This window comes from Aotus nancymaae, unplaced genomic scaffold (genome assembly GCF_030222135.1).
Source record: "Aotus nancymaae isolate 86718 unplaced genomic scaffold, 86718_ANA_hifiasm-v0.15.2.pri h1tg000053l, whole genome shotgun sequence".
Taxonomy (NCBI): Eukaryota; Metazoa; Chordata; class Mammalia; order Primates; family Aotidae; genus Aotus; species Aotus nancymaae.
In genome coordinates, this window is record NW_026988467.1 from 6,015,462 (window position 1) to 6,031,809 (window position 16,348).

Sequence of the window (16,348 nt, forward strand, 5' to 3'; positions counted from 1 at the left end):
TTTTCATATTTTTGAGATATTTCCATATCTGCTTGTTCACTTCAATTTATGCACTACTGCCCCTCTTTGACAGCTAAGGAAGTAGGGCACATAATCATACTTCAAGCCCACAGTTCAGGTTGAACTGGAATCTAGGTCTTCTCATGCCAACCAGGAGTCATAGCTTATTTTTCTAATGCACAGAGGGTATCATGGTTCAGGACATTTTAGTGAACCCAGCAAAAAACAGGAATTATGTGGCACATATGAAGTATGTTTTAAAGACCTAGTAGTTCTCTCCAATCTAATCAACATATCTCTTAGCAAAATATTGTTTCTCGAGTTATAAATAGTATTCCCCCATAGGCCACCCAGATCTCAGATCTCATTTTGACTTAAATGGGCACTATACAAGAATACATGGGGTGTTTTATTTATATTTATTTTGTTATTTTTCAGGACAGTGCCTCTAAGCCAGTAAAAACGGCCTTTAAGTGGCAGTGGAAACATGGACAAGCTAAATTAAATGCTATATTCAAGCCACTCAATGTTCACATAGTCTTATTCTTTTTTTAACTATTTCTCTTTTTTTTGAGACAGAGTTTCGCTCTTGTTACCCAGGCTGGAGTGCAATGGCGCAATCTCAGCTCACTGCAACCTCCGCCTCCTGGGTTCAAGCAATTCTCCTGCCTCGGCCTCCCGAGTAGCTGGGACTACAGGCGCGCACCACCATGCCCAGATAATTTTTGTATTTTTAGTAGAGACGGGGTTTCACCATGTTGACCAGAATGGTCTCGATCTCTTGACCTCATGATCCACCAGCCTCGGCCTCCCAAGTGCTGGGATTATAGGCATGAGCCACAGCGTCCAGCCCACATAGTCTTATTCTAAGTAATCAGGCCACTGACCCAAGTGTCAGTCGTCATCATCTTCAATCACCCTATGAAGAACTGAAGAAAAAGAAAATCTAATTAAAAGCCCAAGAAAAAATCCACTTTAATCAAAACTACAACTAAAAGACCAACGGACTTCAAGGTAGGAAAAAAACCTTAAGACATGAAAAAATTAGGAACAAAAAAAGGGATGTCAAGAGGAAAAAGGAGGAGATAACTGCAATTTTTTTTTAAGAATAGTCAAATACAGTAGTGAGAAGGGGGAAAGAGTAGAATAAGGAGTTTGATCTGCAACAATTGAGATAAATCACTAACTTCAGCCTGATATTGTAATTTAAATGACTAAAAGCAAGCCAATGAAAAATGACTGTCCAAACAGAGGAGGCCTAAAACTATAGAAAAATAATGAAATATGCAGGGGTTAAAATACAGAAAACCACAATTTTAGGAATATTTTACTACGAAGAACAGGAAGCTTAAAGTTTAAGTATACATAAAAGCAAAAGGAAGGAAATGATTCATTTAGTTCTATCAAAATCAATAGAAAACCATCTACTATGAGCCTATGTTGACATCTTTCCCAGATGATGGGAAAGTGAAACAATACAGATGAGGTCGCAGACTTAGCCAGTGATAAGAGCTACTACTCTGTAATCATTCCTGGGCAATCGACAGGGGCTGTCAGAGGACCCAATAGATGGAAGCCAATGCTAGAAGGCAGAAATAGTTTCCTCAAGAAAAATCAGTCAAGGCCAGAATGGGGGCTCAGGCTGTAATCCCAGCTCTTTGGGAGCCTGAGGCAGGAGGATCAGTTGAGGCTAGGAGTTCAAGACCAGCCTGGGCAACACAGGGAGACCTTGTCTCTAGAAAAAAATTAAAATTTTTTAAATTGAAAAGAAATAAATCAGTCAAATTACTGGTATGCTTTTTTCCATACAAAAATAACTGTGTGACAGGAGAATTACTCGAACCTGGGAGGCAGAGGCTGCAGTGAGCCAAGATTGCCCAACTGTACTCCAGCCTGGGTGACAAGAGCGAGACCCTGTCTCAAAAAAAAAAAAAAATCTTCATGAATCACAAAAGAAACATAGACACCAGATCATTATTGTTCTTAAAATGAAGCAATTTAGTCATCTTACCACACATACACACACACGTTAGTAGACATATTAATAAATCTCTGGAATAAAAAATGACCAGATTAACTACAAAGCAGTTGAATCACCCACCTAAAAAAACCGACTTACTAATTTAAAGCAACTTACCATATTTTAAAATCTTTTTACCTTAGAAGACTTTTTCACTTCAGATTTTATATTTAAAGCATTTTCAAAAAAAAGTCAAAGAGGTTATATCACCTCTTGCAGTTGGAAATCAGTTTCAACTACAAGTTATTTAAAAGCACTGAGATTCCAAAGCAGTTGTCAGGCCTAACTCCATTTCAGAATCCAGCTACCTAACTGCAGTCTCTGGTAAGAGAGGCCTCTAACTGAAAAAATAACAGGAAAAGTTGCACTTTCTCATTTCAAATTTGGGGCCTACTATGCTGAATGAAGAGAAAGAGAACTTCAAGTCCAGCCTACTAGGCATTTACTACAAATAATAAGGCAATGGTTGGCACTGAATTTTAAAATAAATGACTAGGTCTGGCGCAGTGGCTCATTCCTGTAATCCCAACACCTTGAAAGGCCAAGGTGGGAGGATTGCTTGAGGAGTTTGAAACCAGACTGGGAAACATAGCAAGACCCCATTTCTATAAAAAATTTTAAAATAAGGCAGGGCACAGTGGCTCACGTCTGTAATCCTAGCACTTTGGGAGGCAGAGGAAGGTGGATCACCTAAGGTCACCAGGAATTAGAGACCAGCCTAGCCAACAGGGCAAAACACGGTTTCTACTAAAAATACAAAAAAATTAGCCAGGCATGGTGGTGGGTACCTGTAATCCCACCTATTCAGGAGGGTGAGGCAGGAGAACTGCTTGAACCTGCAGGGAGAGAAGCAGGGGGAGTGCAGAGGTTGCAGTGAGCCCAAGATCCTGCCACTACACTCCAGCCTGGGTAACAAAGTGAAACTCCATTTCAAAAAAAAAAAAGAAACAAAATTACTCAGGCTTTCTGCTGTAGGCCTGGGTGGTTGCTGTAAAAATGGGCAAGTTCATGAAACCTGGGAAAGTGCTGCTGTTCCGGCCAGATGCTACGCGAGATATGCTGCTCAGGAAGCAAAGATATCATCACGAAGAACACTGATAATGGCACCTCAGAGTGCCCCTACAACCATGTTCTGGTGGTTGGACTTGACCACTATCCCCACAAACTGACAGCTGCTGTGGGCAAGAAGAAGATGACCAAGAGTCAAAGATCTATTTTTTTTTTTTTTTTTGAGACAGAGTCTCACACTGTCACCCGAGCTGGAGTGCAGTGTCGTGACCTCGGCTCACTGGCTCACTGCAACCTCCACCTCCCGGGTTCAAGAGATTATCCTGCCTCAGCCTCCTGAGTAGCTGGGATTAAAGGCATGTGCCACCACGCCCAGCTAATTTTTGTACTTTTAGTAGAGACGGGGTTTCACCATATTGGCCAGGCTGGTCTTGAACTCCTGACCTTGTGATCTGCCCGCCTCAGCCCCCAAAGTGCTGGGATTACAGGCTTGAGCCACCACATCCACCTAATTTTTGTATTTTTAGTAGAGATAGGGTTTCACCATGTTAGCCAGACCGGTCTCGAACTCCTGGGAAGCCAAAAGATCAGACACCCCTTCAGTGAGCCATGATCACACCACTGCACTCCAACATAGGCTACACAGCAAGACTCTATCTCAAAAAAATAAAATAAAACAAAATACAAAAATAAATGACTAAAATCCAGAAATTGCAGTCTTTAAAGGGTAAATTTTATGGCATGTGACAGATCTCAATGAAGCTTTTATTATTTAAATGTGTTTTAAAAATAAATGATACTCAGAAAGAAGTACTCCATATAACATAAACCACCGTCTCTATGACTGAGAGACCACAAAAAGTTTATCTTAAAACTCTGATATATGAAAAGATCATCAACTTCATTCATGGTCAAAGAAATGCAAATTCAAATGATATTATAGGAGCCAGGCACTGTGGTACATACCTGTAGTTCCAACTACTCAGGAGGATCACTTGAGCCCAAGAGTTAAGAGGCTGCAGTGAGCTATGATCACACCACCACGGTCCGGCCTCAGAAACAAAGATTTCATCTCTAAAAAAAATTTGTAAGGGCCTGGCATAGTGGCTCACCCCTGTAATCCCAGCACTTTGGTAGGCTGAGGTGGGCAGATCACCTGAGGTCAGGAGTTTGAGACCAGCTTGGCCAACATAATGAAACCCTGTCTCTACCAAAAATACAAAAATTAGCCAGGTGTGGTGGCGCACACCTGTAGCTCCAGCTACTTGGGAGGCTAAGGCAGGAGAATCGCTTGAACTCAGGAGGTGGAGGCTGCAGTGAGCTGAGATCGCGCCACTGCACTCCAGCCTGGGCAATACAGCGAGATTCAGTCTCAAAACAAACAAACAAACAAACAAACAAAATATATATATATATACACACACACACACACACACACACACATTTGTAAGGCCAGGCATAGTGGCTCACTCTTGTAATCCTAGCACTTTGGGAGGCTGAGATAGGTGGATCACTTGAGTCCATGAATTTGAGACCAGCCTGGGCAACATGGTAAACTCCGTTTCTACAAAAATTACATAAATTAGCCGGATGTGGTGGTGCACTTCTGTAGTCTCAGCCACTTAGGGGATTGAGATGAGAAGACTGCTTGAGCCCAGGAGGTTGAGGCTGCAGTGAGCCGTGATCACACCACTGCAATCCAACCTGGACGACAAAGCAAGACCCTGTCTCGAATTTTTTTTTTTGAGATGGAATTTTGCTCTCGTTGCCCACGCTGGAGTGCAATGGCATAATCTCGGCTCACCACAACCTCTTCCTCCTGGATTCAAGCAATTCGTCTGCCTCAGCCTCCCGAGTAGCTGGGATTACAAGCATGTGCTACCATACCCAGCTAAAATTTTGTATTTTTAGTTGAGATGGGTTTCTCCATGTTGGCCAAGAGTCCTCAGCCTTCCAAAGTGCTGGAATTACAAACATAAGCCAGCTTGCCCAGCCAAAAAAACACTTTTTTTTAATAAAAAGATAATGATATTGCATACATTTCCACCTATCAGAATAGCAAAGATTATGAAATTTCATAACATCCAGGGTTGGTGAGAAGGAAATCAAAACCTTAAAATATTTTGTGTGTACAAATGCGTATCTTGGAGGGCAATTTATCAACAGCTTTCAAAATAAAAAGTAAACATAACCCACTGATTCGGCAACTCCACTTAAGAGCTTATCCTACAGACAGACTTGTACAATTGTACAACAGTATAGATATGAGGATGCAAACCAAAGAGTCTGAGACAATTCAACTGTCCATCAACGGAAAAAGTGAAATATACATCCTACAGCGTCCAATTATGCAGTCGTTTTCAAAAACAAACAAACCTGAGTTATAAGTATTGAACTGAAAACCGTATGTTTGGAATTTTTTTTTAAATTCAAGATACCATATATAGTGTGCATATGCATAGAAAATGTCTGGAGGAATATGTGTGTGAAAGTGATTACAAAGAGTATATATTAATTGTATACTTACAATTTATATTTAATTTGAATGCATGAAGTTATCAAATAAAGTCATTTAACCCGGGTGTTAAATCTCCTTATGCTATGACCCCAACATATCTTTCCAGTACTCTATGGTTCTGGCCAAACCAGTCTGTTTTTTCTGAGAAACCAGTTCTAAGGACTCCCTCTCTAAAATGCTCTTGCTATGTGGTCTGAACAGCTACCAGCTACAGCTTCAAGTATAAATTACCTGAGTTGAAAAAACTATGCCTGCCTGCATCTGCTATGGGACATTTTAAAAGAGATTTTTTTAAAAAAGAAAATCGAAATACAATTTAATAATCCTCATCATAGAAGCAGCAAAGTACTCACCATTTCCCATGCTTTCCAGCCTCTGTGCCTTTGCTTCAAGCAATTTCCTGCCTGAAATCCTCTTAGCTACTTATCACATGTCCAAATCCTGGCAATCCTTCAAAACACAGGTGAAACACCAACTCCTACACCAAATCTTTCCTAATGCCGCAGCCAGAGCTGATTCTCTTTCTTAAACCATAGTATCAGCACCTCTTGAGGCACTTTCTTCTACCTAGGACTCAGTTGTGTACATCTCATCTTTCCCATTAGTGAGAAAATTCATCAAGGGCACAATCTTTGTCTTGGTCATTTTGTATGCCTTATTTTGCTACACTAAACCACATTTCACTAAAGCATATAATAAAAAGAGAGGGGCAAGAATCTAAAAGTTATAAAACACAGGCTTTTATTATGCATTCATTTGAATTAGGTCTTGTTTACCTGCAACAAACACTATGTAAGAAAAGTAGGAAAGGTAATATCCCTCCCTCTCCGTCCAGCTGCCCAGGGCCCTGGTGTCTCCTGAAAAGGCAATCACTATAGGTTCTAAGAAGTCCTTGGACACTAACTTCTTAACACATTCAGAACATTGGTTCTAAGTTGAAAAAACAAATTTATAAATTATATTTTAAAATAAATTTATGACAATTACACAATTGCACAGTTTATATGCCGAGGCAAACAAAATACGACACTCAATAGATACAAAGATAAGCTGTATAAAACCAAACTTATCTGAGCTGTGAAAAGAAGTCACTGCTTGGCCGGGCGAGGTGGCTCACGCCTGTAATCCCAACACTTTGGGAGGCTGAGGTGGGCAGATCACAAGCTCAAGAGATTGAGACCGTCCTGGGCGACATGGTGAAACCTGGTCTCTACTAAATATACAAAACTCAGCTGGGTGTGGTGGCACCAGCCTGAAGTCACTAAATATACAAAACTCAGCTAGGTGTGGTGGCACCAGCCTGAAGTCCCAGCTACAGTGGAGGCTGAGGCAGGAGAATCATTTGAACCAGAAAGACGGAGGTTGCAGTGAGCCAAGATCATGCCACTGCATTCCAGCCTAGTGACAGAGCAAGACTCTGTCTCAAAAAAGGAAAGTCACTGTTCATTATCAGAACAATTATAAAATAAATATTCCAAGCACACATATAACCCAAGGCACTAAAGTTGTGAAGGGGAGGGTTGGTCTGGGTTTTTTTATTAGTTTGTTTTGAGATGGAGTCTCAGTCTGTCACCCAGGCTGGAGTGCAGTAGTGCCAACTCGGCTCACTGCAACCGCCACCTCCCAGGTTCAAGCAATTCTCTGCCTTAGCCTCCCAAGTAGCTGGGACAACAAGCACCCACCAGCACACCCGGTTAATTTTTGTATTTTTAGTAGAGATGGGGTTTCACCATCTTGGCCAGGCTGTTCTTGAACTCCTGACCTCGTGATCCACCCATCTCAGCCTCCCCAAGTGCTGGGAGCCACTGCACATGGCCTGGTTTTTTGTTTTTTGAGACAGAGTCTCACTCTGCTACCCAGACTGAAGTGCAGTGGCTGAATCATGGCTCACTGCAGACTTGACCTCCCAGGATAAATCAATTCTCCCTCCTCAGCATCCCGAGTAGCTAAGACTACAGGTGCACATCACCATACCTGGCTTTTTATTTTATTTATTTATTTATTTATTTATTTATTTTTTTGCAGAAACTGGGTTTTGCCATGTTGTCCAGGCTGCTCTCCAACTCTTGGGCTCAAGTGATCTGCCCACCTCAGGCCCCCAAAGTGCTGGGATTACAGGCATGTGCCACTACATCCAGCCAACTGAAGTTTTTGTAGCATCAAAAGTGCTTAACGATTCCACAAAGACTAAATTCTCACTAAGCTATGAAAACAAAGGTGGTAAGCCATTCCAACCAAAATATGAAAGAAACATGTAGATGTTTTATAAAGCTAGATTTCTTAATATTAATAAAATATTAATAAAAACTGTTCTCAATATAATAATAGAAACAAGATGTCTGCACATTTTTCCATTTATAAATGTTAAAAATTAAAAGTCTCAAAGAGGTCTTTAACCATATGAGTATAATCCAAAGTGTATAACAACTTAGGAAATTTCAGTAATTATTTCTACATTAATGAATCACGTGAAATATATATACGTATACATGGCAGATCATACTACCAAGATCAGAATGTTCAAATCAGAAGGCAGGCAGTTAGTTTATCTTGTTAGAAAATTTACCCAGCAATAAAAATCTGAAGCCATCATGGGATCAAGACAAATTTTAGTGAAAATTCTATACTGAATACTGAACTCAGGGAGAGGGGGCAGGTATTCTTACAAATAATACTGAAGGATTACAAACAATACTGTCAAATTACCAAATGTGTTAATAGTACATTAAACATTCCACTGGCATTTATGGCACAGACTGCCAGATGCAATACTGATTCTTCCCTTCTTCCAAAGTAAGAGAATCTCTAATTTTTGCCTAGGCACATAGGAATTTCCAGTACAGACTACACTTTCTAGCTTCTCTTGCAGTCATGTGTGACCCTGTGATTCCGTTATAAGCGAAGGGACATAGCAGAAGCGATATGTACAATTTCTGGGAAGTATCCTCACAAGATGGGGCGTGCCCAGCTTTTGCCTTTTCCTCCATCCTGCTGGTGAGAATGCAGAACTGAGATGAGAAAGTGGAGAAGCCACCTTTGACTAAAAGGAAAGAGCTACATGTTGAAGGCTAGGTCCCCTAATGAGCATGACGGTGCCATACTGGCTCAGGATTGTCTATGAGATACATGAAAGAAAGGAAACTTCTATCTTGTTTAAGCCATTGTTATTTTGGGTTTCTACCATTCACTGCTGAATCTAATCCTATCTAACACAAGGCAAAATTATAAAGAATACTGTATTTATTAAATTTTACTTTTTCAAATGAATTTTTTTTTTTTTCTTGAGAGAGAGTCTTGCTCTGTCACCAGGCTGAAGTGCAGTGGCTCGCTGCAACCTCGGCCTCCCAGGTTCAAGCGATTCTCCTGCCTCCTGAGTAGCTGGGATTACAGGTGCCCGTCACCATGCCCAGCGATTAAAGAATTTCAAATACATATTTTTTTAATTACTAGGATTAAAATAAACTCATTTTGGGGGTGGGGCGTGACAGCTCACACCTGTAATCCCAGCACTTTGGGAAGCTGAGGTGGGTGGATCACCTGAGGTCAGGAGTTCCAGACCAGCCTGGCCAACATGGCTGAGATACAGGTGCTGAAATACAGGTACTGAGATTACAGGTGCCCACCACCACATCCAGCTAATTTTTGTATTTTTAGTAAAGACAGGTTTTTATCATGATGGGTCACTTTTCCAAATGGCAAATCTTATTTATCACAAGATATCTTTCCCTAATTGTGCCTTATAAAGTACTCTTATCCTTACATTTTATTGTTGAGACAGGGCTCACCCTGTCTCCCATGCCGAAAGTAATGGCATGATCTTGGCTCATGGAAGCCTTGACCTCCTGGGCTCAAACAATCCTCCTGCCTCAGCCTCCTGAGTAGCTAGGACTACAGGCACAGGCCACCACGCCTGGCTAATTTTTAATTTTTTTTGCAGAGATGGGGGTCTTGTTACATTGCCCAGGCTGGTCTCATACTCCTGGCCTCAAGTGATCCTCTTGCCTTGGCCTCCCAAAGTACTAGGATTACCTTTGTGAGCCACCACATCCAGGCTTATCCCTAAATTTGAAAAGTACTTTGCAATTCCCTCCCAGTCCCAGGGACTATCCTGAAAAATGTCAGAATGTAGGGCTGCTTAGGCAGATAGCCAATTATTTTTAGTTATTCCTCACAGGCCATTACATCAACCTCACTAGAGATTTGAAGCTGGACCAACAAGATGTCTTGCTCTCTCCCTCAATCCTCAATCCCCTGCCTTCTTGAATCTCTCTAAGAGGATGGAACAATAATCTGATTGGGTCAGAGTCCACAATACTGATTGAGCCCTGTTAACAAGTATGAAGACCAATGAAGATTAAAAGTTACACAATCTTGATTCAAGTGCAAGACAGGAAAAAGAAAAAAGTCACACACATGTAAGAGTTTGCATTCTTGTTCTTGCTCATTTCACTCATACACACTCTGAAAGACTAATTGTTGGGTCTTCTGCAAAGCAATCAACCAAAGAGTAGTAAGACAGTGAAACTTAGGATGATGAGAGAGCCCTTGCCTAGTCCTGGAGCTTAAGTAATATGCTCTCAATCTGTTCACTATACAAATTCACATTGGTATTTTGGCCAAAAGCCCAAATTAATAATAAAGTAATACTTCTAATTTTCCACTTGCCATTCTTCTACTTACATAAATCTCCTTCAGAGGCCAGGCATGGTGGGTCAAACCTGTAATCACAGGACTTTAAGAGGCCAAGGTGGGAGAATCACTTGGACCCTGGAGGTAGAGGCTGCAGTGAACCGTGATCATACACCACTGAGCCTGGGCAACAGGGCAAGACCTTGTCTTAAAAAAAACAAAAACAAACAAACAAACAAACTCCCTCAGGAGCATCATAAATAGGAGGAACAGCTAAGCCATGACAGTCTGATCATTTATTAACACCCAAACTTCAAACTGTACTATTACTCTATTCACTTGATATGTAATCACCTTTTTTTTTTTGAGACGGAGTAGTTTTGCTCTTGTTGCCCAGGCTGGAGTACAGTGGCGTGATCTTGGCTCACTGCAACCTCCGCCTCCCGGATTCAAGCGATTCTCCTGCCTCAGCCTCCCTAGTAGCTAGGATTACAGGCATGTGCCACCACGCCTGGCTTTTTTTTTTTTTTTTTTTTTTTTGTGAGACGGAGTTTCTCCATGTTGGTCAGGCTGGTCTCAAACTCCAACCTCAGGTGATCCACCCACCTCCACCTCCCAAAGCGCTGGGATTACAGGCGTGAGCCACCACGCCCAGCCAATCACATACTGCTTTTTAGCATTTCCTATATTCAAGGAATGGCAAAAATTTTAGAAATGGTACCTCAGAGAAAACTTAATTCAAACTGTCTAGAGTTCACCCATTGTCTCCTGCAGACCTCCTGGTTGAGTATTATAAATAACAAAGAGAACATACTGGAAACCTAGATCTCTGGATGACAGTAACAGTAATAATAAAAATAGGCTAATATTTATTGAGCAATTACTATGTGCTAGGGACTTTCTAAAATACTTTACATGAATTAATTACTTTGGGTCTCACAACAAACCCATGAGTATTATTATTATTCCTATTTTACAGATGAGGAAACCGAGACCCAGAAAGGTAAATAACCTGCCCAAAGTCAGAGTTAATAAGCAGTAGGCAACTTTTCTGCAATAGCACAACAGTTAATGGTGGACAAATACTATAGGTTGGTAAGTTCTGAAACTTAGGGCCAAAAAGATATCCAAGGAGGCAAAAGGCAACGCAGATCTGGATCTCAATAGAAAGATTTTCAAACTTCTAGGCTGGAGCAAATCTGTGCCAAAGAAAGTAATGAGAAGGCCAGGCGCAGTGGCTCATGCCTGTAATCCCAACACTTTGGGAGGCCAAGGCGGGTGGATCACAAGGTCAGGAGTTCAAAACCAGCCTGACCAACATGGTGAAATCCCGACTCAACTAAAAATACAAAAATTAGCCGAGCGTGGTGGCACCTGCCCGTAATCCCAGCTACTCAGGAGGCTGAGGCAGGAGAATTGCGTGAACCGGGGAGGCAGAGGTTGCAGTGAGCTAAGATCATGCCATTGTACTCCAGCCTGGGCAACAGAGCAAGACTCTGTCTCAAAAAGAAAAAAAAAGAAAGTAATGAGGAAGAAGTTAATGGATAGAATCATTAGGAACATCAATATTTAACATAAAGTCAGCACATTTTAGGTCAAAATGATATAATAGGGTAGTACTTTTATATATTACATATATGTAACATATATTATAAATCAAAATACATAATGATTATACCTACTTCATGGGAACTAGAAAATAATTTAACTATAATTACTACAGGTTTATGGTAGCATCTCTGTTGGCCATAGCTAAGATTTTTCATGCTAAATCCTTAGGCGAAAACACAACCTGTAATACCGTTCCTATGAGGGAAAATAATCTGCTTTAAAATCTATCTTCAGACATGCTTTCCAGGGAACGGTTGTGAAAAGAAAGTCAGCCTAAATAGATGGACCATATTTCAATGACTCTAAGACTCATAATGTTTGTTTTACATCTGTATACCACTGGAATTAGGAAAGTTCTCACAGAGTTTAATTGGCAGCATTTTTTCATTCTTAGCAGTACATAACATAATAATGCATTTTACAAATGATAGCATCTCAGAGTCAAAAATAAAATCTTTTTTTCAGAATACACCTAATTCTAACTGTGAGCACAAATACTGGTATAGTCAAAGGAAAACTTTCTGCCTTCAAGAGGTGTATAATCTAATAAAGAGAATATCATTAGCTCTAAAATATAAATGGAAATAATAAACAATTATACAAGATATGAAGTGATCAAATGAATGATCAGGTTAAAGAACTGAAGGAAAGGTATTTAAGTGGTAGCAAAAAAAATGGCCAAACCAAAAAAACTTCAGGCATTATGTCCTGGGCACAGGTTTTTTTTTTTTTTTGTGAGACAGGGTCTCACTCTGTTGCCCGAGCTGCAGCACAGTGGCGCAATCTCTGCTCACTGTAACCTCTGCCTCCCAGTTCAAGCAATTCTCCTGCCTCAGCCTCCCAAGTATCTGGGAATATGGCATGTGCCACCACACCTGGCTAATTTTCTGGTCTCGAACTCCTGACCTCAGGTGATCTGCCTGTGTCGGGCCTCCCAAAGTGCTGGGATTACAGGCATGAGTCACTGTACCTGGCCGTGAGCACAGTTTTAAATGAAACAGATTAAATCTGATGTACAAACAGAAAGAAGGTAGGAAACAAAGGCTATCTCAACATAGACAGAGAAGATGAATAACATGAGGTTTTGGTCACATCACTCTCCTCTAAGAACCAGCAGCTATGTTCCACTAAAAGTAAAGTACACTTCAAGGTATTAATAACTAAGTAATCAAGGGGAAAACATTTTTTAAATGTCACATCTCTCTCCTTTGAACTACTATGGCAGTTTTAAAATAAATCCAGGCTGGGACTGGTGGCTCATGCCTGTAATCCCAACACTGGGAGGCCAAGGCAGGAAGATGACTCAGTCCAGGAGTTTTAGACCAACCTGGGCAACAACCATCTCTACAACAAAATATTTCTTAGTCAGTTGTGGTGTCATACTCCTGTAGTCTCAGCTACTAAGGAGGCTGAGATGGGGGGATAACTTAAGCCTGGGAGGTCAAGGTTGCAGTAAGCTGTGATCACGCCACTGCACTCCAGCCTGGGTTGGACAGAGCAAGACCCTATCTCAAAAATAATTAATTAGCTAATTAATTAAATTTAATAAATCTACAAATCATTTGATACTCCTCCCTACAAAAAAATTATTTGATACTCCTCCCTTCAAAAAATAAAATAAATATTTTTTTTTTTTTTTTTTTTTTTTTTTTTTTGAGACGGAGTTTCGCTCTTGATACCCAGGCTGGAGCGCAATGGCGCGATCTCGGCTCACCGCAACCTCCGCCTCCTGGGTTCAGGCAATTCTCCTGCCTCAGCCTCCTGGTAGCTGGGATTACAGGCACGCGCCACCGTGCCCAGCTAATTTTTTGTATTAGTAGAGACGGGGTTTCACCATGTTGACCAGGATGGTCTCGATCTCTTGACCTCGTGATCCACCCGCCTCGGCCTCCCAAAGTGCTGGGATTACAGGCTTGAGCCACCGCGCCCGGCCTTAAAATAAATATTTTTAATGTTTGTTTTTTTGTTGTTGTTGTTTTTGTTTTTTTGTGACACAGAGTCTCACCATCTCCCAGGCTGGAGTGCAACGGTATGATCTCAGCTCACTGCAACCTCTGCCTCCCGGGTTCAAGGAATTCTTTTGTCTCAGCCTCCTGAGTCACTGGGATTACAGGCACCCACCATCATGCCCAGCTAATTTTTGTATTTTTGTAGAGATGGCTGACTACAAGTTGTGACCATGAAGTCTCCTGAAGGTTTCACCATGTTGGCCACGCTGGTCTTGAACTCCTGATCTCAGGCGATCCACCCTCCTCATCCTCCTAAAGTACTGGGATTACAGGCATGAGCCACCGTGCCCAGCCTAAAGTTTTTTTTTAATAAAATAAACCCAGACATGGTGGCTCATGTCTGTAATCCTAACACTTTGGGACACCAAGGTGGGTAGATCAATAGAGCTGAGAAGTTCAAAACTAGTCTGGGCAACATGGCAAAACTCCATCACTACAAAAAATACAAAAATCAGCTGGGTGTGGTGGCACATGCCTATAGTCCCGGCTACTTGGGAGGCCAAAGCAGGAGGATCATTTGAGCCCCAGAGGTCCAGGCTGCAGTCAGCAGAGATCACACCACTGGACTAGAGCCTGGATGACAGAGTAAGACCCTGCCTCAAAAAATAAAAATTAAAATTAAAAAATTAACTTTACAGGTATCTCAAACTGTGTTCTATTAAACTAGACTAGTAATATCCCATGAGTATCTCAGGAGAAAGACACAGGTATTCTTGAGGTAAGGGAGAAAATAAAAAACAAAAACCCTATATAGTATAAAATGTTTCTGAGGATTTTTTTTTCTAATTTTTTTAATTTTTTTTTTTTTTTTTTAAGACGGGGCTTCACCATGTTGGTCAGGCTGGTCTTGAACTCCCGACCTCAGGTGATCCGCCCACCTTGGCCTCCAAAGTGCTTGGATTACAGGCATGAGCCACCACGCCCGGCCTCTGAGGCTTTAAAGAGCTCATGGGAATTATAAACTTATTTCACCTCAGACACTTAAAATACTTGCAGCATATTAGTAAGCCATAAATACAGTTTGGGAAACACTGCCTTCGGTAGGCAGGTAGGTGGACGGAGTCACAGAAAATAAAGAGAGAGTTAAGACAAATCTAATAAAATGATCCCACCTAACAAAAGGATCATTCATAACTGACTACAAGTTGTGACCACGAAGTCTCTTGAAGGAAAATAAGCTGTTACGATAAGCTATCAAAATCAACAATAGCTGCCAGGTGCAGTGGCTCATGCCTAGAATCCACTTGTGTGGACATACTTCCCCAGCAAAGCCAGGTCCTGCCAGAGATTTCCAGTGCCTCCCCAGGCAGTTCACACACACAGATATATGCCCACATGCTCACCTACCCTGTAAACTATATTCACCCCACACACACTGAATGCCTCCATCACTGTACTCCCTTGCTCTCCACCCTCGAAGTAGGAAGAGGGTCAAGAATCAGACCTTTGGCCAGGCATGGTGGCTCAAACCTATAATCCTAGCACTTTGGGTGGCCAAGGCAGGAGGATCACTTGAGCCTAGACCAGCCTGGGCAACATAGCAGACTTGATCTCTATGAAAAAAATAATTAGCCAGGTGTAGTGATGCACACCTCTAGTCCCAGCTACTCAGGAGGCCAAGGCAGGAGGATCACTTGAGCCCAGGAGTTCAAGGATACAGTGAGCCAGGCTCATGCCACTGCACTCCAGCCTGAACAACAGAGCAAGACCCTGTTACAAAAAAAGAACCAGACTTCTGGGAGTCTAGGGGACATACATAGGTTTAATGAATGTGTACGTCCTTGCTCTGCTGAGCATGTGCATGGCTGTGTGAGCTAGAATCAGTTTTTGGAGGAGCTCTGCCCTGCTGTCTAAAGATGCAGCACAGCCATGCTTCCTCACAAGCTCTCTTTTAAGGTTAGTCCAGGCCAATAACATAAATACTGTCCCCTTGAGGGTGGTATCTTTATTGCTACACACAGCCTGGACACTGATATATAGAGCCATGGCACTAGGGTATGGCGCACAAACTCCTCCTGCTGAGGAGGCAACAAGACGTCTGGTCGCTAAAGCTGGGTGGGATCCATACCCTTGACAGTATTTCAGTGTGTATGAAGCACTGCAGACTTGGGGTTTCTGGTCTTAGGTAAGGCCTGACTCATATGGCTTAAATTTCTGTTCTACTTTTCCCCAACTTGAGATGACTTGGAAGACTTTCTGTCCCTTGCAACCAAAAACAGCCTAGTCCCTCAAAGTCAAGCGTGGCCAGGCACAGTGGCTCATGCCTGTCATCCCAACACTTTGGGAGGCTGAAGCAGGAGGATCACAAGGTCAGGAGTTTGAGACCAGCCTGACCAACATGGTGAAACACCATCTCTACTAAAAATACAAAAATTAGCAGGGTGTGGTGGCACACACCTGTAATCCCAGCTACTCAGGAGGCTGAGGCAGGAGAAGTGCTTGAACCCAGGAGGCAGAGGTTGCAATGAGCTGAGATCATGCCACTGCACTCCAGCCTGGGCAACAGAGCAAGACTCCATAGCAAAAAACTAAATAAAAAAGTCAAGTATACAA

General features: G+C 41.8%; 1 protein-coding gene across 2 annotated transcripts in view; it reads right to left on the reverse strand.

Moving 5' to 3' along the window:
* RERE (arginine-glutamic acid dipeptide repeats) overlaps nucleotides 1-16,348 on the reverse strand; it is a 469,898-nt gene that overhangs the window by 447,899 nt on the left and 5,651 nt on the right. The window contains exon 1 of one of the 2 annotated variants that reach the window (XM_064363204.1): nucleotides 5,900-10,544. The exons of the other annotated variant lie outside the window; for it this stretch is intronic. The gene's annotated coding sequence lies outside the window, so the exon portion shown is untranslated. Of the gene's footprint in view, nucleotides 1-5,899; nucleotides 10,545-16,348 lie in introns of those variants that run through there. 2 annotated transcript variants of the gene reach the window in all.